Source organism: Salvia splendens, chromosome 7, assembly GCF_004379255.2.
Source record: "Salvia splendens isolate huo1 chromosome 7, SspV2, whole genome shotgun sequence".
In the NCBI taxonomy this organism is placed as follows: domain Eukaryota; kingdom Viridiplantae; phylum Streptophyta; class Magnoliopsida; order Lamiales; family Lamiaceae; genus Salvia; species Salvia splendens.
This window is the reverse complement of record NC_056038.1, coordinates 22717748-22736319: the sequence shown is the minus strand read 5'-3', so window position 1 is coordinate 22736319 and position 18572 is coordinate 22717748. Positions and strand designations below refer to the sequence as shown.

The following is an 18572-nucleotide window of genomic DNA, read 5'->3' as shown; positions in this document are numbered from 1 at the left end:
TCGTTAGTTTTTTGATGGAACCGTAAAAAAAGTACCAATCCGGCAAGAATTTCATTTGTTATGAACATGTTTTTCAAAAAATGAATGTTTTGGAACAAATTCGTATTTTGGTCATATGTTTAGGACCAAAATTAAGCTTTATTCTAAAATAAAATAAGAGTGATTGAATATTTTGTTTTTAGTTAAAAAAGAAATGATTGGATATTTTGTTTTTAGTTCTTTAAAAAAAGGACTACTCAACTTAGTTTAAGATTCATATTTTAAATTTGAATCAACCAAGTTGACTCATGAAATAATATTGTAGAGCATACTATTAGTGAGAAGATTTATATAACTCTCTCCGTCCCACTTTAAGTGGAACATTTCTAATTCAGCACGAGATTTTATGTAGTGTTGTTTTGTGAGTAAGTAGAAGGAGTAAAGTAAGAGAGATGGAAAAAAGTAGAGAGTGATGTTTTCATATTTAGAAATATGTCATTTAAAGTAGGACGTCACAAAAAAGAAAATGTTTCACTTAGAGTGGGACGGAGGGAGTAATAATCTTCTAATCTTATTATATATACTGCATTACCTAAATAGAGCAAAGTAAGGATCCTAAGTCTCCCTTTACACACTCGCTGATTATTTAAAACAATATATACTTATTCAATCAATGATTTTATTTGGACAAATAAAATAATGCTAGATTGTTTCACAAATTACTCGATCTAAACATACGTACATATAGACAATAGATTATGCTTACCTTATCCATCTCCAATAGTATTGGTAATGAATAATACCCCCTCCATCCCATTTTATAAGTGAGTAGTCTCTTTTCGGCCGTTGTTTTGCGAAAATGATAATAAATAGTTAAAATTAAGTGAAAGTAAAGTAAGAGAGAATAATATCCGTGAAATTTACGTCGCATTCCATGGCCTCCCAGCATGGCCTCCCAGCAGTGCAGCGTACGGTGAACCATTTCCTACGGCTGCTGGCGAGAGGCAGACACGATTTTAAAGCTTATAAAGGTAAATTTTCTCATTTCTTCTTCTCCCACACTCAAATTCATTCCTTGCACACGACCTCCACACTATATATTCACCAATTCTCTCCTAAATTCACACCCCCACACTCTTGTTCTAGCATTACAATCTTTATTTCAAGTTTTAAACGTTTGAATCTCCAAAACATGGATGTTCTTTCAATTTCTAAGCTTTTGGTTTGAATTCTTCGGTAGGAATTGCCTTAATTGTTGAGATTTTCAGTTAGAAAACATGATTTATGATTAGGGATGAGTTTGACATTGATCTCACATGTTTTCCAGGATATAAATTTTGAATTTTGTTGAAGATGGTGAATAGTGTTGAATGTTGGATTTTGGATTTTGGTGAATACCCCTATTGTTCTTCATTATTTATCTGCACAATCACTTTGATAGCATTCCTAGGCTATTATTACTTCCGTGAATTGTGTTGTTGATTGATTACTAGAGATTGTTGGTGTTTGTTGATTATTGTTGATACATCTCTTTGCATGGGGATAGACATATGAATAGGGGATGGTTTTTCAACCTAATTTGTTATGTTCTTGATTGATTATGTGTTGGGTAAACATACACAAAATACATACACTATAAACACACATTGCACATACCACCGATACTAACACAAAATACACACACTTCACACACAAACACAAAATACACAATTTATAATCTATACAATAAATACACACACAGCACAAATACACTTCATACTACACACAAAATATACACACTACATACATAGACTACACATACTACATACACTATGCACAAAATACAAATATTATAAAATACAAATATTACGTACACTACAGTGACCACAAACATTGCAAACACATTGCATGTGTGCAGTGTGTATTTTGTGTGTGTAGTGCAGAAACACAATAACACACTATACACACTACACACCACATAATAAATACACACATTAACACATACACAAAATACTCAAACGGCATGAAAATACAGGCTCTACATACATTGGACACAATGCACACTATATTCAAAATGCGATATTGTGCTAAACACCCAATAAAAATATAATACACACTGCACACACAATAGAAAACACATACACTACACACATTACGCACACTATAAACAAATGCATGCACTATACACAAAATACACGCATTCCACACACGTACATATACACAAAATACACATTGCCCACAATACGCTAATACACATTTCACATAAATACATACTCCCTTCGTCCCACTCAAGATGTCCACAAACTACAGATACTATACACTACACGCTAAATACACACACTATACACATAATATACAATACACACCGCATACACACACTATACACAAGATACATACACTAAATGTGTGCATGCTACACAAATTATACACAAATTACACATACTAAACACGGTACACAAAAAATAACACACTTTGCGCACATTGTATAAACACTGCCCACACACTGCCCACACACTATGCATACTAAACACGCTACACAAAAAATAACACACTTTACACACATTGTATAAACAAAATACATGCACACTTGACATACAAATATTAAATACAAATAAGTAAATACATACATACATTGCACAGATACTAAAAAAATACATACATAAATATATACACACTACATATACTATCACAAAATACACTATTTATATACTACACAATAAATGTACACAATTTATACAGACTTGGCACAAACTACAAACATTAAACACTGTATAAATAGAATACATAAACATAACATAAATAAAATACACTACACATTAAACGAAGTGCGCATACTACACATTATATACAAAATACACTTGTACACAATTCCAAAAATAAACATACCAAACACAATGCAAAAAAATAATACACTTTACGCAAACAATATAGGCAAAATACACACGCTGTCCACACAAAATACACAATACACACCCTGCACTACACACTATACACACCACACATACACTACTAACACTACTAACACTACACACTTTAAGCACATACATATAAAACAATAACAAAATACACAATACACACAGTACACTACACACACTATACACAACATACATACACTACCAACACTATACAAATACACACTTTAAGTACATACAGATAAAACAAACACTACATTGTACATAAAATACTAAATACAAATATTATAAACATACTATTCATAAGGGGCACATACTACAAACATTACCCACGCTATAAATAAAATATACAAAACACATACACAACATACATACATTGCACACATTACATATTCTAAAACAAATTACACTAATTATACAATATTCAACAAATGCACAAATAAAATACATAATTTATACATAAGTGGTACATACTAGAAACATTAAGAACAGTATAAATAAAACACACAAACACAATATAAATAAAACAATCACACACACACTACAGAAATAAACATACTACACACTATAAAAAAACAACACACATTGGGCACTATATACATACTATACATATGCAACACATACTACAAATATTAAACACACTAAATAAAATACACAATTATACACAAGTCATATATACTGGAAAAATACATTCATACATACATATATACACTACACATACTAACACAAAATACACTATTTATATACTATACAATAAATGTACACATAAAATACACAATTTATACACACTTGGCACATGCTATAAACATTAAACATAGTATAAATAAAATATACAAACACAATATAAATAAATTACACTTCACACCAAATGAACTGCACATACAACACACATTACATACAAAATACACTCTCATACACAATAGACAAAATAAATATACTAACCACGCAACAAAAAAATAACACACCCAATGCACTAAGTTTTGACAAAATATACATTCTGCCTATACAAAATACACAATACACACACTGCACACTACACATGGTATACACACTACACTAAGTATACATAACACTATACATATTAAACACACTAAATAAAATCCACAAAACACATGTCCTGCAAAAATACATATATACATTTGCACACACAACAGATACTAACACAAAATACATAATTTATAGCACACACTGCACACACAATACAACCACAAAACACATACTGGTTACTACGCAAAAAATATAGACACATTATTTATGCAACACACATTTTATACCCACCATAAACACACAAGACATTATAAACATACTACACACACTTTTACACAAAATTCATAAACTTGCACACGCACACGCACATATTAACAAAATACATGCAATGCAAACATACATACAAACTTCACATAATACATGCACCGCACACACAACGTACACAAAGTACACCAACGCATACTACAAATTCATACACTACCCTCTAAATACACACAGTATACATACACACAAAAAATACATACATACATACATTGCAGACTACAAATTCTAACACAAAATACACAATTTATATACTATACAACAAATATACACATAAAATACAAAATATATTTACATATGTGGCACCTACTACAAACATTAAACACGGTATAAATAAAATAAACAAACACTATATAAATAAACACACACACACTGCACGTTGAACACAAATTATACACACCACACAAAAAATAATACACTTCATACACATTGTGCACTATATACATACTATACATCATACCTCACGGTGCATATTGCACACAAAGTATACACAAATTTTAAATTCATGGCACATACTACATACATTAAACACGGTATAAATAAAATAAACAAACACAATATAAATAAAACATACACAAACATACACACTACACAAAATCAACATGCTATGCACTAAACAAAAAATAATACACTTCATACACATTGCACACTATATACATACTATACATCATACCACACGGTGCATATTGCACACAAAGTATATGCTCCACACACGATATACATACAATGCACATGTTGCTCACTACACCAAAAAACACACAATATGCAACACACATTCTATAAACACCATACACACACAAGACATTATAGCACACAGTAACATACATGCATACTACATATATTGTCTCCCACCATACAAAAAATACACACTCGTACACGATACAAAAAATAAACATTCTAAACACATTACACAAAAAATAACACCCTTTACGCACATAGTATAGACAAAATATCCATACAGTACACTATACACACAAAATACATGCCCTGCACACAAAGTATATCAACACATACTATACACTACACGTAAAATTCACACATCCACAGACAATAAACACACTTCACTACACACACTATACACAAAATTCACAAAATACATACACTGCCGGTACTACACAAATACACACTTTACACATGCATCAAAAAAACTACATGCTACACAAAATACATGCAGAAAATACAAACATTATAAACACACAAACACTACAAACACACTTTGAAGCATCTGAGACGACAGCGGCCAAGCGTTATAAACACACAAGCACTATAAACACACTTTGAAGCATATGAGGCGACATCGGCCAAGCGCTTTGTATTAAGTTTCCCCTTCGGGTAACTTGCCTCGGAGGGAGCATTTAGCTGTCTTGAATCTATACCAAGATTTTTTCAGCAATGCAAGAACCTATACAAAGCAAATGCCCATGATAGCACCAAGTAAGGAAAAATGAAAATATTGACAACGGTGTATAGAAGGCAAAATCTTCTCAAAGTGCAGATATTGCAAGGCTTATTGTACCGTTAATACTATAAACATTTGTTATAGACCCAATTGTGACTAGCCATTAGTAATAAGCAGTTAAAAATCACAAGATAAAGTTAGAAATGTGTCGTATCTAGATTTTCTCGATGTGTTAAATTATGCAGTACGTTTAAGATACTTCAGTTTATTTTCAGAGTACAAAACTTGCTAGTTTTTCATTCTAATTGTAACAACAGATCTAAAGGGTATGTGAAATATTTTTCTAGCATAAATGCAATGAACATGTATCTCTCTAAGAGTTATGACACAGAAACTGCATGGTTTTTTCTTTTTTGATTCTAGACTACAATTAACATTCCTCAAGTATACTAGATTTTTTTTATTCCGCCTCTGGGAGAGACGTATGAGGGTCAAGCGTCTCTAGGAGGGACGCATCTCCATCATGCGTCGTCTTTGTTTTAATTTTATTATTAATTTTATTAGACGACGCATGACCGCCATGCGTCTTAGGGAGAGACGCTACAATTATAAGCTAGTAACGATTGCTATTTGGAGAGAGAAATTGTATGAATACTGATGGCGACCCTAATGCCGTCGGGAGTGTGCTGATGGAGGCATGCATTACTCCATTCTAACCGTAAGCATAAATTCATGAATAAAGCATGAATAATAATGCTACTAGCCTACTATTACCTTATATATAATATGACCAATTAATTACATTTTCTATTGAGAAATTTATTTGACCAGTTGTAATCTCACAGTAGTACTAATATTTTATGTCATGCCTTATCAATTGTAAAATTATCTTTAGGGTTCATAATATTAATTATATAAAGTTATGATTAAGATATGTGCATTTTATTCATAATAATGATTATTGTAGTTTTAAATTTATTAATTATATTATTATTGACATCATACTAATATTTTATTTAATTAAAAACATTTTATTTCAATTACTATGTCAATTAGATAATTTAGTTATTGCGTTAATTAGTTATTTAAATTTAATTGATTAATAAGTTCAAATTCTAATACATCTTTATTTGATATTTTAAACACAAGATAAGTAATTTTAAAGAAACATATCCTGTGTAACATCTCCTAAGAAATCATAGGAGTAGTAAATTTCACTGCTCTCACATTAAAAATTTTCTCACTCTTCCACTTTTTCCCAATTTCTGCAAAACCCGCCCCCCTTCGACGTGACTAGACTTGTAGACCTTGAGTGTCACAGTATTCATACAATCTCTCTCCAGATAGCAATCATTACTCAATGGCTTATAGTTGTAGTGTATGTATTTAGAGACGCATGAGCCTCATGCGTCTCTCCGTAAGACGCATGACGGTCATGCGTCGTTCAAAAAAAATTAAAAAAAATGAGACACATGTCCCTCATGCGTCTCTATGAGAGACGCATTTCCGTCATGTGTTTCATTAAAAGGAGACGCATGAGGGTCATGCGTCTCTCTCAAAGGCGGAATAAAAAAAAGTACAGTACACTTGAGGAATGTTAATTGTAGTCTAGAATCAAAAAGATGAAACTGCACGATGCTTTGATTTTAGAGACCAATACCTTGAGTCCAACAGACTTTGCGATATCTTGAATTGTTGTGTTGCTGGCCACCTCATCCAGGTATGATACTTTCAGCTTCACAAAGTTGCAAAGCTGCAGCGGAAAAAATCACACTTAATTGGAAAGTGCACTTAATTGAAAAAATCACACTTAAGAATTAAGGGCCTGATCACACGACCACACCAAGCAAGTACAAGCACATAAAAATTTTAAGGTGTGCTATAATTGCCAACAGTTGTAAGATTTAAAGACATATATCAACTTATCTTAATTGGAAAGTGCACTCACAATCGGTAAAGCTTTAGGTTTTAGGCGAAAGAGAGCCGCCATGTATGAGGAAATATTGTTTGAGCCAGATAACTTTAAGTTCATGACGGCCTGACAGAACGCCCCCATTGCCCCACTACTCCTGAATTATTAAACAGGTCACAGGGAAGAAAACAAACAATAAAGAAACAAAAGGGGAAAGGAAAACGAGAAAGTAATCAGGAATGAAGAAAGAATTCAGAAGTGTGAGATTTTAGTTAACCAGTGGGATCAAGTTATATGTGCTATTAATATAACTTGTAATATGCTAACTCATAACAAGGAAGAAAATCCTCAAGAGTAAAAACATGGGAAAACCAAAAGGATCAAGATAATGTGTAAACAGGGGCCAAAAAGTTATAAGACGTCTACATCCAAGCACCTCTATGGGAGTTTCTCTTCGCACAGTTGTAACACCAGACCCAATGTTAATATAATCCATAAAGGGCACAATGAGAGAGAGTAGTACAGTTAAACGTGACAATTTACTTGCTGAGGTTTATCTAGAAGAACGTGGTAAACCCGACGAGGCAGATTTTAATGACAGCAAAGCACCACTGAGTGACTGCATTGTGGGTTTGAGTAGATTAGCTCTTAATAATACAGTCAAAACAAGGTAAAAATGAAAAAGTATCAAGTGAACTACATCAAAGTAGACAAAGACCCTATTACTTGCCTTAGGAAGGGTAGGTGTGTTGTGATGGCTTCATGTAATTAGAAGTGAACTCTCATCTAGAGAACTTGGTGGTCTCTGTTGTAGTGGGATCGAAGAGGGAATTGCTAATCCAGACAATATGCTGCCGGGTCCGATCAGAGAAAATGGTGGGCCTGCAGTCTGAAACCAAAAGGATGAAATTGCAGTGATCATGAGTTCACACAAATCACTTGGAGTAGAAGTATTATCCACAACCACATAGACAAGGTGAAACTAGAAACCACATATAGGCATGTGGGAAGATGATTTGGATGAAGACATCGAGATAACACTTTTTGTCATGTTTTCTAAGAATCAATCATCTGTTTCTCATATGCAGGTTAAACTACTTAACAGGAAGATAACATTACATGTTTAATACCTCTATATGTGGAGATGAAGATTGAATATGACTGTGTCGGTGATCAGTATTGGCACTATGGCTAACATCAGTTCAGTATAAGCCGCTGAAATACTGTTAAGTGCCCTCCCTATAAATGTTACAAAGTGCAGGATATGATGGCAGTACAGTGGCCACTAAATGAGACGGTCCACAAACTGTTCCAATGCCTTGCTCCCAAAGGAAAACATCAGAATGTCATAAAGCCAAGGTCAGACTGAAATTCACAATAATAACATTAACCAAATACCTAGGAAGGAACAAACTTTTGAATTTGCAAGCTTCCTCAAAGCATTGAAAACCGCTCGTAAAGCAATACCCAGAATAAGGTTAGTCACAAGTTGATGCTTAATGACTGATCCTGAAGCACAAGCATTCACAAAGGATAAACATTATAGGCAAGTTGAAAATTTTAGAACGGGGTAACATTACAAGTAACATAGTTAGGTTGAAGCGTATTTTACAACATTATAGACAACTAGGAACTATCACGGAAAACACCCTAGTTTCCCAAGAATAACACAAGAATATGCTGAATTATCTCAGTAGCCTCAAACGCAGCAATCTGACTCAAACAGAAAGTCTTTCCTGCATACAACAAAGAAAAGGGTTACAGGTTTAGTGCAACACGTAGAAGAATTCCAAGGAGAGAAAAATAATAAACTGTTGTATGTATTCCACTTCCTACAACTAAACAAAAAATTATATCTAAATGTATGTACAAATAAGAGAATAACTAACCACACATCCTGGTATCGTGCAGATATCGTGTTCCTCATAATTAAACAAAGAAAGTCCAACCCAAATTTTATTAGGTACCGACAAGTGTAGAGCATCAGAAAGATTTTGCAGTAGTTCTTCATTGATGGCTTTAGTATGAAATGACACACTTAATATCGAACTAAAGTTAGGTTTAATAAATAAATATTTGAATAGTGAAGCAATTATTGGTTGCAGCTTTATACCCTTCAACTTGCTGGAATAAATAGTGAGGTGCTCAAATCTGAACTGGATCAATAATTCTTAATGAGATGACCCACAAACTGCTCCAATGCCTTGCACCCAAAGGAAAACATCAGAATGTCATAAAGCCAAGGTCATACTGAAATTCACAATAATAACATTAACCAATTACCTAGGAAGGAACAAACTTTTGAATTTGCAAGCTTCCTCAAAGCATCGAAAACAGCTCGTAAAGCAATACCCAGCATAAGGTTAGTCACAAGTTGATGCTTAATGACTGATCCTAAAGCAGCATTCACAAAGGATAAACATTATAGGCAAGCTGAAAATTTTAGAACGGGGTACCATTACAACTAACATAGTTAGGTTGAAGAGTATTTTACAACACTATTAATCTGTTCTTATGTTCTCTAAGTAAACCAGAATTTGTTGTATCAATCATAATCATCAAACGGACAGTTAAAGATAACAAACTCAAACACAGTAGACTATGTATAAAACTAATTAACTGGTATATAAAAGATGTTAAGTCAAATTAAATTTTTGAGGAACTTGACCAGACAGATAAATGTAACAGAAAAAATCATGGCATCAAATATACGGAAATCGGAGTACTCAAGATTACATAAATTGTAATTAAATTATTTACTATAGTAGTGGGAACAAGCTGCAGTTTACATTCCGGCATTGCAAAAATATTAAAATCATGAGAAAGATCAGTCAACCTGCAACAGAAGTGGCAACACTTACCTCTAGAAAGTATCTTTACTCGACACTATTTGAGTGCTCAACCAGCTTCCAAGGCCCACGATTTCTTTTTTTAGAAGCAAGTTCAGCAAACCTAATGCCGAAGTAAAAAGGAAATGTGTCTAGTAAGTACTTGGGAAAGAGCCTATAAAAACAATTAACAGATATATTAAGATGCCAAGATTTGACAATCAATGGGGTTTATATATCAAAGAATAACTAATATAAGACATATTTGTACACGGCATATAAGACAAAGAAACTAGGATACTATGTATGTATTAATTATAAAGCTGCAAGGTAGCAAACAGGGGATTAGAAAAAAGTAGAAAAACGTCATAACACACAAAAATATAATATATGTTACAGGTTAATTATAAAGCTGCAAAAGGCAGCAAAGAATGAATTGAATAAATAGAAAATTGTAGGCGCAACAACCAAGAAGCAGAAGATCAAGCAAAGCAAGCTCAAAAACCAATAAATAGACTTGTGCCTTTTGTTTTCCACCCTATTCCGCCGTTTCTCTTAAGTTAAGAAGTTAGTCGCCCCCTACCACCCTCGACCTTTATATCGACCAAGTACATTCTAGTCTATTTATGCATTAGGAACTATAACAGAAAAACCTTAGTAGTGGAACAAGAGATAACATTTGCAAGAATGAATCTAAATAATTAAAGACTTCAAATTGACTAAGAGTAACACGAGAATATGCTGAATTATCACAGTAGCCTCAAACGCAGTAGGTTTGGCACACAGCTCTCTAAATTGTGTCAAACAGAAATTCTTTCCTGCATACAGCCAAGAAAAGGGTTATAGGTTTAGTGAAACATGCGGAAGAATTCCAAGGAGAAAAAACTTATGTATGTATTCCACTTCCTACAACTAAACAAAACAATATATCTAAATGTATGTACAAAGAAGAGAATAACTAACCACACTTCTTAGTATCATAAAGATATCGTGTTCTTCAGAATTAGACAAAGCAAGACCAACTCCAATTTTATCCGGTACCGATAAGTGTAGAGCATCAGAAAGATTTTGCAGTAGTTCTTCATTGATGGCTTTAGTATGAAATGGCACACTTAATATCGAACTAAAGTTAGGTTTATTAAATAAATGTTTGAATATTGAAGCAAATATTGGTTGCAGCTTTATACCCTTCAACTCGTTGTAATAAATAGTGAGGTGGTCAGAACTAAACTGGAGAAGTAATACTCAATGATACGGTCCACAAACTGCTCCAATGCCTTACTCCCAGAGAAAAACATCTCAATGTCATAAATCCAAGGTCAGACTGAATTCACAGATAACCGAGGAAGGGACAAACTTACCGATCTGCAGGCTTACTCAAAGCATCTAAAACAGCTCGTAAAGCAATACTCAGCGTAAGGTGAGTCACACGTTGATGTTTAATGACTGATCCTGAAGCAGAAGCATTCACAAAGGATAAACATTATAGGTAAACTGAAAATTTTAGAACAGGGTAACATTACAACTCATAGTTATGTTGAATAGTATATTACAACACTATTAATTTGTTCTTATGTTCACTCAGAAAACCAGAATTTATTTTGTTGTATCAATCATAATCATCAAACGGACAGGTAAAGAAAACAAACTCAAACACAGTAGACTATGTACAAAACTACTTAACTGGCATATAAGAGATGTTAAGTCAAATTAAATTGTTGAGGAACTTGACCAAATATACAGAAATCGAAGTAGTCTAGATTCCATCTATTGTAGTTAAAGTATTTACTACATAGTGGCAACAAGCTGCAGTTTCCATTCTTGCATTGCAAAAAAATTAAAATCATGAGAAAGATCAGTCACCTTGCTACAGTAGTGGCAACACTAACCTCATAGAAAGTATCTTTACTTGACACTAATTGAGTGCTCAACCAGCTTCCAAGGCCCGCGATTTCTTTTTTTAGATGCAAGTACAGCAAACCGAATGCCAAAGTAAAAAGGAAATGTGTGTAGTAAGTAATGGGAAAGAGCCTATAAAAACATTTAACAGATATATTATGAAGCCAAGATTTGACAATCAATGGGTTTTACATTTCAAAGCAACACTTATATAGCACATATTTGTACAGGGCATACGAGACAAAGAAAAATAGGATGCTATGTTTGTTAATATTAATTATGCTACAAGGTAGCAAAAAGTGGATTAGAAAAAGTAGAAAAACGTTAGGCACAGTATAACAAACAAAAATATAATATATGTAACAGATCAATTATAAAGCTGCAAAATGCAGCAAAGAAAGAATTAAATAAGTAGGAAAAATATAGGCGCAACAACCAAGAAACAGAAGATCACAAAGCAAGCTCAAAAATCAATAAATAGACTTGTGCCTTCAGTTTTCCACCCTTTCCCCCCGCATCTTTTAAGTTAAGAACTCAGTCGCCCCCTACCACCCTTGACCTTCAGATCGACTAAGTACTTTCTAGTCTATTTATGCACTAGGAACTATCACGGAAAACACCTTAGTTCCACGAGAGATAAAATTTGCAAAAACGAATCTAAATGCTTAGAGAGGCCTTCAAATCGACTAAGAGTAACACGAGAATATGGTGAATTATCTCAGTAGCCTCAAACGCAACAGGATTGGTACACAGCAGCTCTGTAATCTGACTCAAACAGAAAGTCTTTCCTGAATACAGCAAGATTGGTACACAACAGCTCTGTAATTAGATAAATAAGCACATTCACAAGACATTAGATAATCCTCTACTTCAAGTCACGTCAAATCACACGAATCATTTAGAGAAAATAGGTTGACCCCGAATTCACTCGCGAGTAAGACTTTAGAACAAGAATTGTACACGAACTAATTCCCTAAGAGCTAGGCATCCAATGCTTCAATGTAAGTTCGATTTATGTCTTGGGAGTCTCAAACCATCGTCGCTAATTCGTAAAGAGAAGTTCTTCCGGCTATTCTTTATTTTAAGCACATAAGATCTTTCTCCCAAAATCAAGCAAAATTCGTCGCTCACAAGTCAATATGATGCATAAATGTAAAGGTCTTATTCATTTGGATGTAACGGGGCTTTTGGTAAAGGTGTGATCATATTTGGATTAGTAGCTTATCACCATTCTTAAAATACTAGCACATCCCTCACAACATCCTTCACATCTCACTGAATGCGTAAAAAATTCTGACAGCTCAACACCCCAAACTTGAGATTTTTCTACCATCTAAACCAAGTCATCTTATTCTTTTGAGCATATTTCTGTTTTTTGCTCGATATTTTTTTTCTAGCCTTGGCTTTTTTTACTCATGAAAGGCTGCCTTTTTATTTTATTTTTTTACAAGCCTTGGCTTTTTTTACACATGAAAGGCTGCCTTTTTTATTTTTTTTCTAGCCTTGGCTTTTTTTTACACATGAAGGCTGCCTTTTTATTTTTTCTAGCCTTGGCTTTTTTTTACACATTAAAGGCTGGCTTTTTATTTTTTATTTTTTTCTAGCATTGGCTTTTTTTCACACATTCAAGGCTGCCTTTTTTTCACACAGCTTTTTCACTTTGTATCTCAGTATAAATGAATACCACCTAATAAATGTTCCAGGACTTCCAGCTTTTTCTTGCCACCATAAATACCTTTCCAAGAATGTGCTAGCACTTTAATTTTAGTGACTAGGGTAGAAAATATAGGCCAACAAATGGATATAATAAGTAGGCTAATATAGTGACTTCAAAATTTTCAACAAAGAAATAAGGCTTTTGGGGCTCAAACTGGCTCTCTAGGGGTTTATGTAGGGTTAGGCATGTGATAATTTGGATATGAGGCTTTTAGTCCTATTGCCTAAATCATTTTATGCACCAATATCAACAAGATTGCAACTGATAAAGCTCTCATTCAGTCGATCGGCCCTATGGCTTTTTCAATTAATTTTTCAAAACCGGAATAGTTCTCTCTCCCTAGCTCAAGAAATCGGGCACCAAAGAACACTATTGTCACTTTATCTGAAGCACGGGAAACCTAGTTCTCCAGAAGTTAGTAAGCAACAACAAGTTTACAGACCAACCCTTGAGAGAAATGAAGTCCACACTAGTAACCCATAAAAAAGTGGTGAAAGTAGTGACAATCAATAGAGAGAAAATCTTGCATGCACACACAAATAGCAAGTGGTGAAACTCTGTTCGTGGAAGCATTTTAGTACTAGGGCAATTTTTGGATAGTTCTGAAGGTAATATTCGTTGTTTATCGATTGTTGATGTGTATGAAATCATTAAAAACTAAGGAGATGCACATATTAGAGAGCCATGACAGACAACCTCTGGAAATTACTCTTAATCATAACATGTCAATTACCAAAAAAAAACATTTAAATTCTCTATAAAATCAACATATCAGGCATGCATGAGAATAAATAGCAGTTAGGCACTCATGTATAAGTAGGAAACATCACAAGTTGAGTATATACGGGTTTGAATGAGACCCGAAAAAGATGAGAAGTAGAGTTACCAGAATCCTCAAAGACCAGGATTTGACGACTACAATAAAAGCTCGGATTTCCTGCCTTGCTGGGAAACCTGGTACCTTCTCACATACCAAAATGCTGAAAACAAACCTCTACCAGTGTATCTTTATCAGAATAAAAAACATAATACTATGTCAATTTAGATCATCTTCGATACTTTCCAAACATTCAGTTTTGATTGACGGATAAAATTGTTTTCTTTAAATATATACTGCAATCTTTCCTGTCATCTTTACAAGATTCGTCTTACCTTCCTACCTTACTTTTGTGGCTTTAAAATTCCTTTTTATGAAGCTTATTCCCTACAAAACAGTGTGAATCATTTGCATATCATGTAAGACCCCGAGCAAATTAAGTGTTATTTAAACTTGGTTTTTATTAACATGACTTTCAAATCTTAAGCGAAAGGAAGGAAACGTTTTATATCATAGAAAAAAGAGAATTTCTTTCATTTCTCTTATCATCACTACAAAAGGTAAGTATTGCATCACAAGAAAAGTTACATGAGATGATCTCTTACAAAAAAAAATGTACCTACTCTTTTTTTCTCATCAGTGCCGAGAGTCCAATATAGGAAGCTAGTTGCTCCTGCAGTCCACCCCTTCCCAAGCTCCTGCAAGAAAATTGTCAATCTTAGATAGCCTTAAAAATACATTAAGTAAAGAATGCACTCATGCACATAATGAATAACTGTGGTGAGTGAAGCAAGTTTATTAAAGAAAAAAAGAGTGCAACTATAAGAAACAGCAGTGTGACCATCTGCTAGAATGTTTCATTGTCTAAATTGCAAAATAAGAAAGATAGGACATGAAGAAATAATCAAAGCCCGATTTCGGCATGGAAGGAAGGCAAATATTCAAATTACCTCAGCAGTTATACATCATCTTCATTCAAAACTCTTAGAACTAAAGATTCAGAATGACTCAACTGTGAACCTACATGCAACAGAGTATTAGAATATAGATATGTTTGATTAACCAAGGGAAGAGTTAGAAGCAGGCATACATAAGTTCTTGCTAACTTTAGACACTTTGTCAGCTTCTGAAGTAGAGAAAAGAATACATAAGTTCACATAAGCAAAGATATTTTCTTAGAAACTCAGATATCATGCTTTGACTCATTTCGACCTTTGATCATGAAAAGCAAAGAAACCTTACCATGAAATCTATAACACTCTATAATATTTAAAATTAATTGTATTGATGGAAAGCTTACAAAGTTTATCATGATGAATGACCGAAAATTTGAAGCATCTGAGACGACATCTGCCAAGCGCTTTGTATTACGTTCCAGTTGACCCTTCGGGTAACTTGCCTCGGAGGGAGCTTTTAACTGTCTTGAATCTATACCAAACATTTTTCAGCAATTGAAGAACCTATACAAAACATATGCCCATGATAGAAGTAAGGAAAAATGAGAAATTGACAACTGCATATGTATAGAAGGCAAAATCTTCTCAAAGTGGAGAAATTGCAATGCTTATTGTACGGTATACCTATAAACATTTGTTATAGACCCAATTGCGACTGGGCAATACTACAAACTAGGATTATAATAGGCAGTTAAAAATCACAAGAAAAAGTTTGAAATGTGTCGTATTTAGGTTTTCTCGATGTGTAAAATTTCTGCAGCACATTTGAGATTATTTCAGTTTATTTTCAGAGAACAAAACTTCTGGTTTTTCAATGTAATTGTAACAATAGATCTAAAGGGTCTGGGAAATCTTTGTCTATCATAAAAGCAACTAAATATGTATCTCTCTGAGAGTTATGACAGAAACTGCATTACACTTTGATTTTAGAAATCAATACCTCGAGTCCAACAGACTTTGCCACATCCCGAGTTGTTGTGTTGCTGGCCACCTCATCCAGGTAGGATACACTTTCAGCTTCACAAAGGTGCAAAAGCTGCAGCGGAAAAAATCACATTTACTTTAAAGACATAAGGGCTAGTTCACACAACTACACCGACCACAAGCATAAGCACATAAAAATTTTCAGGTGTGCTAACTTTACCAGCAGTTGTAGTATTTACAGACATATATCCACTTATCTTAATTGGAAAGTGCACTCACAATAGATAAAGCTTTAGATTTTAGGCGGGAGATAGCAGCTATGTATGAGGAAATATTGTCTGAGCCCCGATAACTTTAAGTTCATGATGGCCTGAACTAGAACAAGAACGCCTCCATTGCCACACAACTACTGAATTAAGAAACAAGGAAGAAAACAAATACGCAATCAGGAATAAAGAAAGAATTCAGAAGTGTGAGATTTTAGTTAGCCAGTAGGATAAAGTTATAAGCGCTATTAATAGAACTTGTAATATGCATATGCTAATTCACAGTACTAATCTAGCTTAAAATAATTGACTCCCCAACATTGTATAATCATTTGGTTCGCACTGATACTAGTAACAATTAGTCCATCCGTCCCCCAATAGTATAGCACAATTACTACGTATGGTGTCCCCTAAAAATTAGCAATTTCCATTATGGTTCATGACCCACACTCTAGTTTATATTTCAACCTTCCAAAGACACATTTAACAAATCCACATTTTCTTAGCACATAGTGGGACCCTTAGTAATACCCTTAGAAAGCAAACACACTCTAGTTTATATTTCAACCTTCCAAAGACACATTTAACAAAATCCACATTTTCTTACCACATAGTGGGACCCTTAGTAATACCCTTAGAAAGCAAACAGACTGTTACATGATGCAGTGGAAAAAATCACTCTAAGAGAATAAAAGTTGCTAGTAAAGCAACCAAATCAAAATAAAGATTTTCTTTCAATCCATTTATGTTTGTTGTCTACTCCCAATCAGTTTCACTATCACACAATTGTTTCATCACCAAAACCGAGAGAGAAATAGAGAGTCATTGGGTCTAGCTTTCACAATGGCTGAGCCCAAATTTTAAGATAAATGCTCAAAGGGATAACACCAATGTTTAATAGCTTCACAAATCAAGAAGAGAACCCAATCTCATGAACCCAAATCTAACTCCCTAACATATCCAGCCAAACAGGAAGATAAAATTTGTAAATTGGAAAATTAATGGAAACTTACTTAAGCCGAGAAGTCCACGGAAGTCCGACGAAATTGATAGTGACAATGCAGCCGAGATGGCTGGAGAATGACACCGACCGAAGTGAGACCCCGATGGCAGTGACTGCTTGGTGGATTCTCGAGCGCCTCTCACCGCTAGGCGAGAATCGGCAGCATCAAAATCAGACGGCGAGTCTGTCCGCTTCCTCGATTAAATAAACACTGACATACAACAAAGACCGTGAAATTCCAAAAAGGAACACAAAAAATAGCAGGAAAATACAAATAAACAAGGGAAAAAGGCAACAGTGGCGACGGCGAGACATTGCGGCAAAGCTGGGACAATGAGGCGCCTGATTCGGCGCTGATGTTCAGCTGCGGTGATTCCACGGCAGCGGCTTCCAAACAGTAGCACAGTGTTACGATCTTTCGTCGTGATCGCCCTATCTTTGACCGTAACTTCTCATACACACGCAATATCACCAACTCGAGCTAAGAAGAACGAATAGGAATTATATTGATCGAAGAATGTCACACTTACAATGCAAGGAATTCGGATAGGAACCAATAGGAGCTGTAGATCCACGATCTACAGCTAACATGAACAACACACACACAATTCTCCACAACACCAATGAGCTAGCTTCACTCTTATTTATACTTATTTCTCCCGCGCTAAACTTC

The 18572-nt window shown here is 34.3% G+C and overlaps 4 long non-coding RNA genes across 12 annotated transcripts; 1 reads left to right on the top strand and 3 right to left on the bottom strand.

The window, feature by feature from the left end:
• The first annotated feature begins 985 nt into the window (after window positions 1-985).
• LOC121742118 lies at window positions 986-8720 on the top strand. Its single transcript, XR_006037979.1, has 3 exons — window positions 986-1010; window positions 8304-8465; window positions 8578-8720. It is a non-coding gene; the product is annotated as an uncharacterized LOC121742118 (long non-coding RNA).
• On the bottom strand, window positions 5288-7557 carry LOC121742117. The gene is made up of 3 exons (XR_006037978.1): window positions 7526-7557; window positions 7238-7330; window positions 5288-5580 (listed from the first exon to the last, which is right to left on the bottom strand). It is a non-coding gene; the product is annotated as an uncharacterized LOC121742117 (long non-coding RNA).
• LOC121742114 lies at window positions 8263-15131 on the bottom strand. 5 transcript variants are annotated; one of them, XR_006037972.1, is made up of 9 exons: window positions 14820-15131; window positions 12207-12271; window positions 11679-11769; window positions 10351-11594; window positions 9773-9883; window positions 9105-9692; window positions 8888-8998; window positions 8620-8807; window positions 8263-8378 (listed from the first exon to the last, which is right to left on the bottom strand). It is a non-coding gene; the product is annotated as an uncharacterized LOC121742114 (long non-coding RNA). The 5 variants fall into 5 exon arrangements; XR_006037969.1 differs by having other exon boundaries at window positions 8888-9225; window positions 9379-9692; XR_006037971.1 differs by having other exon boundaries at window positions 8888-9692; window positions 10351-11135; window positions 11281-11594.
• Window positions 15132-15391: 260 nt separating this feature from the next.
• LOC121742116 lies at window positions 15392-18018 on the bottom strand. 5 transcript variants are annotated; one of them, XR_006037973.1, is made up of 6 exons: window positions 17910-18018; window positions 16910-17039; window positions 16647-16742; window positions 16051-16210; window positions 15841-15876; window positions 15738-15770 (listed from the first exon to the last, which is right to left on the bottom strand). It is a non-coding gene; the product is annotated as an uncharacterized LOC121742116 (long non-coding RNA). The 5 variants fall into 5 exon arrangements; XR_006037976.1 differs by having other exon boundaries at window positions 15738-15762; XR_006037975.1 differs by having other exon boundaries at window positions 16910-17036; window positions 17910-18009.
• Window positions 18019-18572: the final 554 nt, after the last annotated feature.